The following is a 12,436-nucleotide window of genomic DNA, read 5'->3' on the forward strand; positions in this document are numbered from 1 at the left end:
TCCATTTGAAGTTAAACCTCTGCTGGAGGTTTGTCTGACTCCTGTGAGGAGGTGCTGGAGAACAGAGTCTGTCCGGCTGATGGCGTGATGTCAGAAGCCCCGCCCCTCGCTGGAGTTCTCAGCGGGGAGGAAAAGACCTTTAAGTGCGGACTCCTCACCGGGATAAGAACGCTTCCTGCTGCTGCCAAAGCAAACGGATCTGGAAAGTGTCCGCGGGTCGATTCTGGAGCACAGAGCCGCGCTTCAATGGCGGGGGAGGGGGGCTTCAGGACTCTGCAGGACGGATGCGGCGAGCAAAGGAGCGGGCACCACAGAAAACAAACCCATGTTTGTAAATGCTATGCAGAGGGAAAGGTCAGAGTCTGGGCTCTGCAGGACGCCGGCGTCCGTATCGATCTGAGACTGGAGGACGCACGATTCAAGATAGAAAGGTTCTGAAGAACACAGGCCTGGACCGGTCTGGGTCGATACAGACACTGAAGGCAGAAGGAAGCCGAATCACTGAGTATAGAACTGGACACACTGTCCCCGCCCCCTACTGTTCCAAACAGGAAGTGGCTCCAGGAAGTCCGAATCTCACTTCTATAGAGAAACAAACAGCTGCTATCATTCTATTGGTCAACATTCTGGATCCGATACTTTTTAACGTCTTCTTACTAATCCTGTTTTTTTTCAGGATATTTTTTCCTTATCACCAGTTAGTAAGAGTTATAAACCGACCAATCAGAAGCCTCAGTAAAAGCATGTGGTGTGGCTGGCCCAACCCCCGACGTTTGATTGACAGTAACTCACAAACCGCTTTCAGTAGAAGGGGTGTGGCTTGACCTAACCCCTGATTGGTGAGAGTGTTGCCATGTTGGACCAATCACCACTAATGTCATCTGGTTCCAACATGGCGGCGTCTTTATCACATAAAAATGGCCTGAATTGACTTCCTTTGGTTGGAACCAGAGGTAAGGCATTTTCTATAGATGATGTCACAGCTGCTCTGTCCATCTCTTTATACTGTCAATGAGCAGAACCAGCGTAAAGCTCCGCCCCTGCAGCTTCAAAGCAAAAAACTACAAACCAGTCATGTTTCCACAGACCAGCTCCTTCTAACGGCGCGTCTACTCTCGAGCTGAAGCGGACGTCACGTTTACTCGTTATCTGAACAAAGATTGACATCAGAGTTTAGATTACTGAGTAGAAACCGTCTCTACTGCACATTCACACGTTCATCTCTGACAGCCGCCACTGGGGGCAGCATAGATCACATGAAGAGGAGCGACCACACTGAGACTCCGCCCACAGTTTTCATGCTCCATGCCCCGCCCCCATCACTAGTCACATTAAACAACATTTCTGTTCATTATAGACAATCGTTTGAAAAACATGAATCAATAAAGTTTTGTCAGGACTGCTGTTTTAAATAAACTGAGTTTGATTCAAATCTCTGGACTGTTGGTCAGTAGATGACCAGAGAATCTCCATCACATCAAAGGGGTGGAGCTAAGGACAGAAGTGGGAGTGTTTTCCTTTCAGCTGAAGGTCCCAGAACTTTGGAAACACGTAGATTCATCCTGAGCCTCTCGGTGGAGTCCGGAAGAACGTTCCTCCATGTCTCCACAGCAGGAACATGTGTTACAGTTTTACCTCTCAGAGAGCAAAGGAGACGCAGAGAGAGACGGTGGAACAACGAAAATCTGTTCAGGAGGAGAAAAAGTCATGGAAGACTTCTCCGTTTTTATCTGACAATCACAGGCGTCACGCTCCACCACAGCCCCATTAAGACTGCCTCTGCTGTCCTGGAATTCAGATCACTTCAAAGTCTCCCTGATTCCCTCAGAGATCCGGTCCACGAGTCTGTTCTCAGCATCCGCAGGAGAGTCCGAGCTTTTTACCGGACGGGATCGACCAGGAGAACCGAGGAGATTTGAACCCGTTTACCAGAAGAACTGAACGTCATCTGGCACTGACTGGATCATCTGTCAGTGACCGACTTCCTGTTCTATCTGGTCTGTTTGTGATGAGTGGCTCAGTTTCTCTGACTGACATCTGATCCAGGTCTGTTGACCTCCAGGGTCCTCCAGACCTCCAGAAGTCCCCAGACCTCCAGGAGTCCCCAGACCTCCAGGAGCCTCCAGATCTTCAGGAGCTCCAGGATCCCCCAGACTTCCAGGAGTCCCCAGACCTCCAGAAGTCCCCAGACCTCCAGGAGTCCCCAGACTTCCAGGAGCCCCTAGACCTCCACTGGGATCAGGAGCTTCCCCAGAGGAGCAGACGTGGTCTGGACCCACACATCTCAGACTCTGCCGGCCTCAGCTGACGAGTCCGAAGATGAAACTGAAGCGGATCAAGGAGAGGACCGTGGACTCGTGAGGCGTCTGAGGAAACCTCAAACCGTCTGGATTTGAGTCCTCCAGAAAATGAAACCAAATCCGTTTCTGACTGAAGGAAACGTTTTTAATATCCAAACATTCATGGAAGGACGCTAACAGCAAATGTGGGCGTGTCCCAGGCGTGTTTCTTTGTCCCGCCCCCGCCTGATGTTAGCCTGTGGTCGTGCTGTGTGAAAGCTGCGAGGGGGCGGGGCCATGGCAGAACCAGGTTTGAAGGTGAGGAATCCAGGTGGAAGTCCTGACCTCATTCAGATGGACCCGGGCATATCTGACCCGGTTCAGGCCCAACAGAACCCGGCGATGAAAGCTCCAGAGGAATGAAAGCAGCTTCACAGAAAGGAGGAAGAAGGAGATGAAGAGCGACACATCCGTAAAGCAGAGACGAGCTCCTGGAGGAGATCTCTGCTGGAACACGTGGGAGGATCATTTAGAGATCTGCTGAGTGGGAGGAACCGCTCCAGAATACCAGAATCCGATCCTTCATCAGCCTTTCATCAGCAGAGCTTCACTTTAACGCATCAACAACAGGAAATCTGGTTTTCATCCAGGAAAATCTGGAGAAACGGCAGAAATGAAGACGTTAAAACCTCTCGTCTTATTTACAGTTTAGTTCTACTTATCTGTTCATTTCTTCATGATGAAAATAGTCTTTAGAAAACAAGTCAATAATTCTAAACATTTTAAAAATGATCTTTAAATTAAAATAATTAACCAGTGAGGAAGCAGAAATCAAGAACTAGAACAAAAATCTAATAACTAAAACATGTTTTCTCAAAATAAGATTATTTTGATCCTGAAAAACTTTCTTGATAAGATCAACGGTTCAGTTTATCCAGTTATAATTCTCTTTTGTCCACATTTGCTGCATTACTTCAACAGCAGAAATGCATCTGATTTATTTAAAGATTTGTTTGATTTATTATTTTTAACTCTCAGAGTTCTTCTTGTAAAATGTTGTTTTCAGGGATTTTTCTGTGAATGTTAAAGTCAACCCCCCCACCCCGGAGAAGCACTGAACTGCAGTCCCATCTGCAACCAGGACACCCCCCAACCCTCACTCAGCTGTGGGGTTGAACCTCCCAGTCTCAGGCAGGACACTCCCCCACCGGGCCGGTGTTTGACTCCTTCGGTTTTCTGCTTGTACAAACGAGGTTAGCTGGTGAAACTACAAACTGTGGCTAACTAGCGTTAGCTTGATGCTAAATCATTTTTTTGGTCTCATTTGGACGCATTTTGGTGAGTTACTTTTGTCAGTAAATACACTATAAAAACGGTCAAACTGCAGCGCAGTAAACGGTCCGATTGTAGCAGTAAAAACAAAAGTTTCCTCCGTGTGTGAACTGTGTTTTCTGCGTGGACTGAAGGTCGGCGCTGTCGCATGTCAGCTTTAGAACAGATCTGGAAATCTGGAGATTGGCGTGATGAACTTATGACGGTCTGTTGTTCTGCATCTCCTCTTCCTGCAGACGTGAAGCTCCTCCCTCCTGAGGGAAGGAAAGCCCGGTTATTCCCGGCGGCAGAGCGGAGCTCACCGGCGGGCAGAAACGGGAGCAGTGTGTGGCGGTTTGAGGAGGAGAAGCCGGGCCTTCTGGGACGTCTGCTGACACAGAAACCAGCAAGGAGGAACAACAGGAAGTCCTCTCCATCCTCAGCGTGGAAGCAGCCGCCAGGCGCCGGGCCAGGACGCCACATGGGGTCCCAGCAGGCTGACAGACGGCGGTGCCGAACACAGACGGACGGATCCTGTTTGTTTCTGTCTTTGTGTTTGCTCTTGTTGACATGGAGGGGGAGGGGCAGCTACCGAATGGCGTCCGTGACGCCCAACCAGGAAGTGAAGGGAATAGTTTGGAGTCAGCAGAGAACATCCGAACACTGCGATGGACCCACGGCACTTCTCCACCTGGATCGACAGCTCGGCGGGCTGGGTTTGGTCTGAGCTTCTTCAGATGAAAGGGACGTTCCTTCAGAGTCAGGATGAGGTCACACTCGGAGGCTCCGCCCATTCATTCATAACAAGGATCTATTAAAAGCTCCTGAAGCTCAAACAACTGAAGAACAGGAATCAAGCTGTCCAAAAGATCCTCTCCAGACTGTCCACATCAGATGAGCCGGTTACAGATGACACACCGGTTCTGGAGGTTCTGGGGAAACGTCTCAGGACATCATAGCTGAAACACAAGTTTCTCCAGGAACACATTATTACAAATGAAAGAAACACGTCCAGATGATATTATGGAACATTCGAAAAACAATTAGTATCTCCCAGAATCCTCAACAGCCAGCAGGAGCTGCAGAACCGAGAGATCCGGACAGCAGAAGAACGGCATGACTTCAACCCCCAAGGTCCAAATCACCAGAAGATCCCGACGACACAGAAACCTGCAGTTATTCATGTCTGGCAGCAGTTTCTGGGGTCAGAATCCAAACTTCATCTGTTTCAGTCCTCCTCTGACTGATCCAGACTCACAAACGGCCCCCCAGACTCAACCACGGCCCCCCAGACTCACACACGGCCCCCCCAGACTCCAGAGAGCGGTCGGATCTCCACCGCTTCCCGTCTGTGATGATGTCACTGTTAGAGACGAGTCAGACCGTTTCCTGCAGAGTCAGGAGCGCCTTCGTCTTTAGAGGACAGCGTTTCCTACAAGTCTCTGCCGGCGCCGGTTCTGATCCAATCTAACCTCCGGTCCGGAAAAAGTCGAGATTTCTGCAGTGAAATCCCAACTGCTTAATTTGGACATGAAACAGGCAGAAAGAGGCAGAAACAGGCAGAAAGAGGCAGAAAGAGGTGCTTTGCTGCTTGTTTCCAGGCAGAATGTGAAAACCTGTGAACAAACTACCCAGAATTCCCCTGTGGAGCCACTTTAGCTGCCCCCCTCCCTCCCTGAAAAGGCGTTGACACATAAAGCTGTGAGTCAGAGAGCTCCAGTCAGCAGGCTGCCGGCCGGTCGCTGCTGTCGCTCTTCTTCTTCACCACCGAGCCTGAAGGGAGGAACATCTGGAAAAGCTGGACCGGAACCGTCACAGCTCCTGCGGGTGTGGAAGAAGCTGCTGCTGAAGCTGAAGCTCCTGAAGCTGTTGCTGACGCTCTGAGGCTCTGCGGGCTGTACAGCAGATCAGCATGGAGATCCATTTATGGAAGAACGAGCTCGGAAACATCTGGATGTGGCAGAAAGAGGAGGTCCAAAGGCCTCCGTGCTGCTCCCACCGGACCAGGACCAGGAGGAGCGGGGGAGGAAAGAGGAAACATTCACATCATCTGATCAGGAACCGAACATGCAGCCAGTAACCATGCAGACCGCAGAACCAGAGTAACACTTCCTGTTTAAAGCAGTTATCTGACTCCTGTGGAATTGTGGGTAGTCTCCTTTATTTTTCTTAGGTCAGATTTCGTCACCATGTGGACAGGATATGATGTCACAGAAAGCAAAGTACCTGACACTGGAACACGCCCACAAAGGCGAATCTTGTCAATCAATAGGCCACGCCCCCAAAACAGCAGTTTTTACTGACCAGTTCACCTGATCACACCTGGACTCAGAGAGTAGATAAGGTTAGGTAACAGCCCCCCACCCCATCACCCCCACCGTTCTAATTGTCATGCGTCTTTGTTCTTGTGGTTTTTAGCTGGAGTCTCTACGTTTCAAAGGCATTAACTGTTTTTAATGGTGCTTTTCTGTTCTTCATCTGCCGCCGTTCCAGCCGCCGGCGCCGATTCTTCGCTGTTCTTTGGCTCCACTGACCTCGTCAAACTGCTGCCTGCAGGTGAATCCACTCAGGTGGAAATCCGGCTTTAAAGCTCAAACAATGGAAGCCTCCATCACTCATCACATCGCCGTCCTGGCTGCGTAGACGTCTGCGTGCTAAACCCACACGTCCTCATGAGGACTTTCACGTGAGAGGCTCCTCCCTCCAACAAGCTGGAGCTGGAACCGGCGCCGTGACCCAGATCGGGTCAGGATCTGACTCCACCAAACAGCTGAATATCTCCATTAAATCAAGGGGAAGTCATGAGTACAGACACGCCCACCAGCTACAAGCCCCGCCCTGAAAGGATGCTGACGTGTGTTCATGCCAAACCAGCAGTTTGCAGCTTTTTGGATCAAAACGCTTCAAATCCTGAACCAGCGAGAGGCTGAAGCTTCAGGTGGACGAGAAACATGAATAAATAATCATTTCTATTCCGGTGACGACCTGCAGGATAAAAAAACTCCTGCAGGTCGTCAGAGTCTGAACATTTTACTGGAGCCGGAGAGACCAAACCAGGAGGGAGGATCTGGAACGATTCTGAAGAGACCAGCTGCAACGTTTACGGAGCGTAACCAGAAAACAAACAAAAACAAACAAACAACCCAGCAGAGAGCAGCAGCCCACAGACGAAGCCGCTGCGGAGGGCTGGAGGTCGAGCGCAGCAGCAGATGAACACGCTCCGCCTGCAGCTGCTCTCTAACGTCTCCATCATGGAGCTGTGGGGGGGTGAGCCCCCCCGCGGACGCCCACACAGCATACCTGCTGAAGCATCCGCCCACTCCACCACAGCCGCTGCTGACCTGCAGCGCAGTGTTCCCGCGCTCTCCAACAAAGAGCCTCCTCTTAAAAATAGCATCCGCCCGTCAGCGTCCATCAGCGTCCTGCCTCTGTCTGCGAGAGTTCAAACCCTCGCTTCAGAGCTCGGCGTGAAGCGGCCGCCCCCGTCCCACAATTCACTTGACATGTTGCATAAAGGCCTGAGCTAGGGACACGATGACGAGAGGAACCGGCCGAGGAGGGCGGCGGCGGCGGCGTGGATTATGACCCGGTCACTTCCTGCTTACGGACACATGGAGGGTCAAAGGTCAGATGGAGTGTTCACTGTTGTGATCACGTCAAAGTGAGGCTGAAGACGGGTCACTTACTTCTACAGAAGGTTTCAGTTCACCTCCACAGCAGGAGCGACGGTATGATGAAGAATTCACTGAGGAAACTCGGAGGTTTCATTCTGTGGGTTCAATACTTACAAATACTGATTTTGTTTTTTCACCACCGAACCTTAAAACACCTTAAGAAGTGGAAAAACCACGAGGAGCTTGATCAGAATCTGAGCAGCTGCAGAACGTTCCCAAGAACATCAGAACTCAGGAATTCAAGAGTTCAGGCAGCAACAAATCTGTGATCAAAGAGTTTTACACTGAACTGGGAGCTAAATGATAACTAGCAGTTAAAAGCTAAACTAGCGGATAAATGCTAATATGGCAGCTATAAACCTGTAGCTAAATGCTAAACAAAACCTGCAGCTAAATGCTAAACCAGCGGCTAAATGCTAAACAAAACCTGCAGCTAAATGCTAAACCAGCGGCTAAATGCTAAACAAAACCTGCAGCTAAATGCTAAACCAGCTGCTAAACACAAAACCTGCAGCTTAACGCTAAGCTAACAGCTTAACGCTAAGCTAACAGCTAAACGCTAAGCTAACAGCTAAATGCTAAACCAACTTCTAAATGCTAAACGCTAAGCTAACAGCTAAACACTAAGCTAACAGCTAAATGCTAAACCAACTTCTAAATCTAAACGCTAAGCTAACAGCTAAACGCTAAGACCCTTGCAGAAGAACAGGAGAACATGGATTGTGATTGTTTCTCAGAGGTTAAGGATGTTTTTAATTTTATAATGAGAGGCAACATTGAAGAAGCTGTGTGGTTACCATGGCAACAGGGGAGGAGTCACTCCTTCCCTTCCTGCAGACTGTTGAGTTTTATTAATGTTACAGCAGATTTTTAAATGGATCATGAAGATCCGCCGGTGAAGATCAAACTGCTTCCTGCACCTAAACGCACCACAGAGACAATGGAGGACCTTCAGCTGCAGGTCAGCCTGAACTCTGAAGCCTTCAGCCGCTCTTCATCTGGAGTCTTCCTCCAGCAGAACCCCTGGAGCCAGCGCTGACGGGAGGATGAGGAGGAGGATGAAGAGCAGCAGGACAGGTGACCACGGCTGTAGGCCGCTCTGCTGGAAGAACATTCGATTTCTGTTTACAGAACCTGCTGAGCTTTGGGAGGACTGTGGGGGGTCTGAGGCCCCCAGAAACACTCCACCCCCCCCAAAAACAACAGCATGAAACTGAACCCAAACGCCCCATCAGTGCAAACACACAGGAGGCACTGAGACAGAACCAGGTCTGGACTCAACACCTGCAGCACCTGAGACCCCCCCAACCTGAATCCTGAACCTGAGGACCGTCAGGACCATCTCCAGACAAAAACCCTCAACCTCCATACTTAGACTCAAACAGAATTCCAGCCGGACTGAAAACTGCTGATTATCAGGAATGAATGTGAGAGTCTGCGGATGAAAACGGAAAAATCCTGGAAATATAAACGATTTAATTTAACTTCAGAAAATAAAAGGATGAAAAAAACTGAAAGACTGGAATAAAAATGAATACAAACTGATAGTTTGTAAAATAAAGAAAAAACGTTATCTTTGATTTTTTACTTTTTATTTGTTTATTTATTTATTTTTATTTTTTATTTTATTGCATAGAAGTGTTTTTAAATTCAGAGGATTTCAGGTTTCATTTCACAACATTAAAAAAGTCTATGAACCCCAGAACGATGCCCCCCCCATCTGACCTCTTTATTGGTTTCAGTCTCGACAGCATCCTAAATCTGACCCCCCCCTCCTCTGAATCCGGATGCTCCCCTCCCCCCATCATTGCTCCATTTTCACTCCTTTAACCTTTAATGTGTTGAAACGGCGCCGCCAAGATCCTCAGAGGATCAACCAGGGGCCTCTGAGACCACCTCCAAAACCAGATCCAAACCGCTTCCAGAACCACACCTGAACATGTTCAACACAGCATCCAAAACCGCCTAGAAAACCAGATCCAAACCAGATCCAGAACTACATCCAAAACCAGTTACTTGACCAAATCTAAACTACAAAACAAAAGGGTTCTGGATTCTAAACAGAATACTGAACGCTACTTAAAAACCAAATCCAAAATATCTTCAAAACCACATCCAGAACCAGACCTAAACATGTCCAAAACCGCATCCGAACCACAGATCTTCAGGACGGGCCAGAAAAATAAATCTTCACAGAAATCATTTGATCTGTACACGATCATGCAGGGATCAGAGATTGATCCCAGAGTAATCCAAGGATCAGCTTTTCATTCAGACTAAACCTCAGAGACACGTTTCTCGGTTCCTCAGGATTACAAGACGGAACGACTTTTACTTTGAAGGCTGAAGTTGATTTCCTGTTGTGTGTTTTATTGTGAAAACTGTTCTTTTCTTCTGTTGTTTCTGGTTTTCTTGCCGACTTAGCGACCCCCCCCCACTTCCTTTTTCTAATGTTTGGATTAAAATCCGGTTCTGTTCAGTTCTCACTGACGGCGTCACGTTTTCCACAAAGCCGAGAGGCTAGAATATGCTAATGAGGTGATGATGTCATGTGGGAGTGGTTCAGTTCAGCCAATCGCTGCGTTTCTTCCTGAGGAGTTAGGAAACGGCTCTTCAGCTTCAGAGAAAGAAGATGAAAACGTTTCTGCGAACTCTTCACGTTCAGCTTCACTGTAAACGGAATCAGCTGTTAATGTTAAACTAGGACATTTGGAGAGAAAGTGGGCGGAGCCTCTTCACACCACTACAGCTGACCAATCAGAGCACAGAGTGCCTCCAGAGGGGCGTGGCCTTTGTCCTGACATTTTATTGGTTAGTCGAGTCGTGATGCACAGAGACTCTTCCATGTCCTGCTCAAAGCTGGACCCCCCCCACCACCACCACAAACAAACAGAGGGGGTGTCATTGTAAACACCCCTCCCCCACACAGTGTGATAACAGAGATGTTTCTGTCTGAGCCGCGGCGTCCAGAGGACAAACGCTGGCGTCCGTCCACCGTTTACCCCGACAGCTGGAGGAGGAGCTCCTCGGCCAGAACAGAGACCACCACAGACCGTCCTGAGAGGGGCGGGGTCAGGAGACGAGGAGAAGGCTCCGTGTAATTGCAGCATCGATCCGAGACCCTTCATGGATCTGCCCCCCCGCCGGCCTCAGTAAACATCAGCTGATCTGCTCCGACAGTCAAAGTCCTCGTCAGCGGTCGTGAACCTCCAACGCTGAGGGAGACGAGGTCACGACCCAGATCCACCAAAAACATCGCTGGGGTCAAGCAGATCTGGAACCACCTTAGATGCTCCGGATCCATGCTTACCGCTAACTGATGCTAGCAGTGAATCGGGATCCACGCTAACCGCTTACTGATGCTAGCAGTAAATCAGGGTCGATGCTGACTCCTAACTGATGCTAGCAGTGAATCGGGATCCACTCTAACCGCTTACTGATGCTAGCAGTAAATCAGGGTCGATGCTGACTGCTAACTGATGCTAGCAGTGAATCGGGATCCACGCTAACCGCTAACTGATGCTAGCAGTGAATCGGGATCGATGCTAACCGCTTACTGATGCTAGCAGTAAATCAGGGTCCATGCTAACCGCTAACTGATGCTAGCAGTGAATCGGGATCCACACTAACCGCTAACTGATGCTAGCAGTGAATCGGGATCGATGCTAATCGCTTACTGATGCTAGCAGTGAATCGGGATCCATGCTAACCACTTACTGATGCTAGCAGTGAATCGGGATCCATGCTAACCGCTTACTGATGCTAGCAGTGAATCGGGATCCATGCTAACCGCTACCTGATGCTAGCAGTGAATCGGGATCCATGCTAACTGCTAACTGATGCTAGCAGTGAATCAGGGTCGATGCTAACCGCTTACTGATGCTAGCAGTGAATCGGGATCCATGCTAACCGCTTACTGATGCTAGCAGTGAATCGGGATCCATGCTAACCGCTAACTGATGCTAGCAGTGAATCGGGATCCATGCTAACCGCTAACTGATGCTAGCAGTGACTTAACTGGACTGAAGGCTTCATTCAGAGATCCATGTCAGGAGGATCTCAGACACAACCAACTGGAGCCAGGTCGGTTTTTCTGATGACCATTAGGGGGCATAACAGTCCAGCTGGTCTCCATTAATTTCAATGTAAAATGATCCAAATTTCTCAAAGAAAGAAACAGCTGGATTCTGGCTCCACCCCCCTCAGGGCCACGCTGCCACGGACGCCGTCAGGTTCACCACAGGTTTATCAGAACCTCACCTGTGTGGCCTTCCAGACTCTGACCACATCCATGAGGCCCATGAAGTCTAGAACCAAAAACATGTCCTGCACGTTCTTCAGCGTCTCAAACATTTCAGAAGAGTTTCATGAAAAGAGTAAACGTTCCTGTGAAGTCCGAGCGTCTCCTGAAGGAAGTTCAGGACTCCTCTGCAGACGCCTGCAACCCTTTCAGCTGCCAACAGCCCCCTCAGATGAATGAAAGCTGGAAACGTCGAGTCTTCTCAGGTATCTGACCTCAGTCCATCCTGCCCTGCTCCTCATGATGGAGGAATGAGCAGCAGGATACATGAAGACTCACAGCTTGGTTTGTGTTCAGACTTATATTTCTCCTGAGATGACCTTCTGGTTTAGTGCTGCAGCTGACTTTGAGGATGTGCGGTCTACTCTGCATCACGGGTTCTTCAGAGCATCCGGATCCAGTAGAGGTCCGCTTCAGTCTCACTTCTGCTTCTACAGAAAGAACTTCCTGTTTCAGGATGGACTGTGGAGCGGGAAAACCTCATAGAGGAACCAGAGAGTCCGCTCTGGAGTCAGACACGCCCCCAAACCGGAGACGCACTAATGTCAACACAACGCACTGCTGCATGCTGACCGACAAACTCACCGCCGCACACGGACCATCATGCATCTGAACACAAACAGCTTAAAGACAAATACATCACAGAGTCATCAGCAAACAGTTGATCAGAATTTCAGAATTTCTGTGTCAAAGATTTTATTTCTGAACAGATAGATGACAACAAGACTTGATGGATGGATACTCCGTACATCCATCATCCATCCATCATCCATCATCCATCCATCCATCATCCATCATCCATCATCCATCATCCATCCATCCATCTATCATCCATCCATCCATCCATCCATCATCCATCCATCTATCATCCA

The 12,436-nt window shown here is 49.1% G+C and overlaps 1 protein-coding gene across 2 annotated transcripts in view; it reads right to left on the reverse strand.

Moving 5' to 3' along the window:
- LOC112142772 (drebrin-like protein) overlaps nucleotides 1-12,436 on the reverse strand; it is a 25,606-nt gene that overhangs the window by 12,563 nt on the left and 607 nt on the right. The window lies entirely within an intron of this gene.

This window comes from Oryzias melastigma, linkage group LG14 (genome assembly GCF_002922805.2).
Source record: "Oryzias melastigma strain HK-1 linkage group LG14, ASM292280v2, whole genome shotgun sequence".
In the NCBI taxonomy this organism is placed as follows: domain Eukaryota; kingdom Metazoa; phylum Chordata; class Actinopteri; order Beloniformes; family Adrianichthyidae; genus Oryzias; species Oryzias melastigma.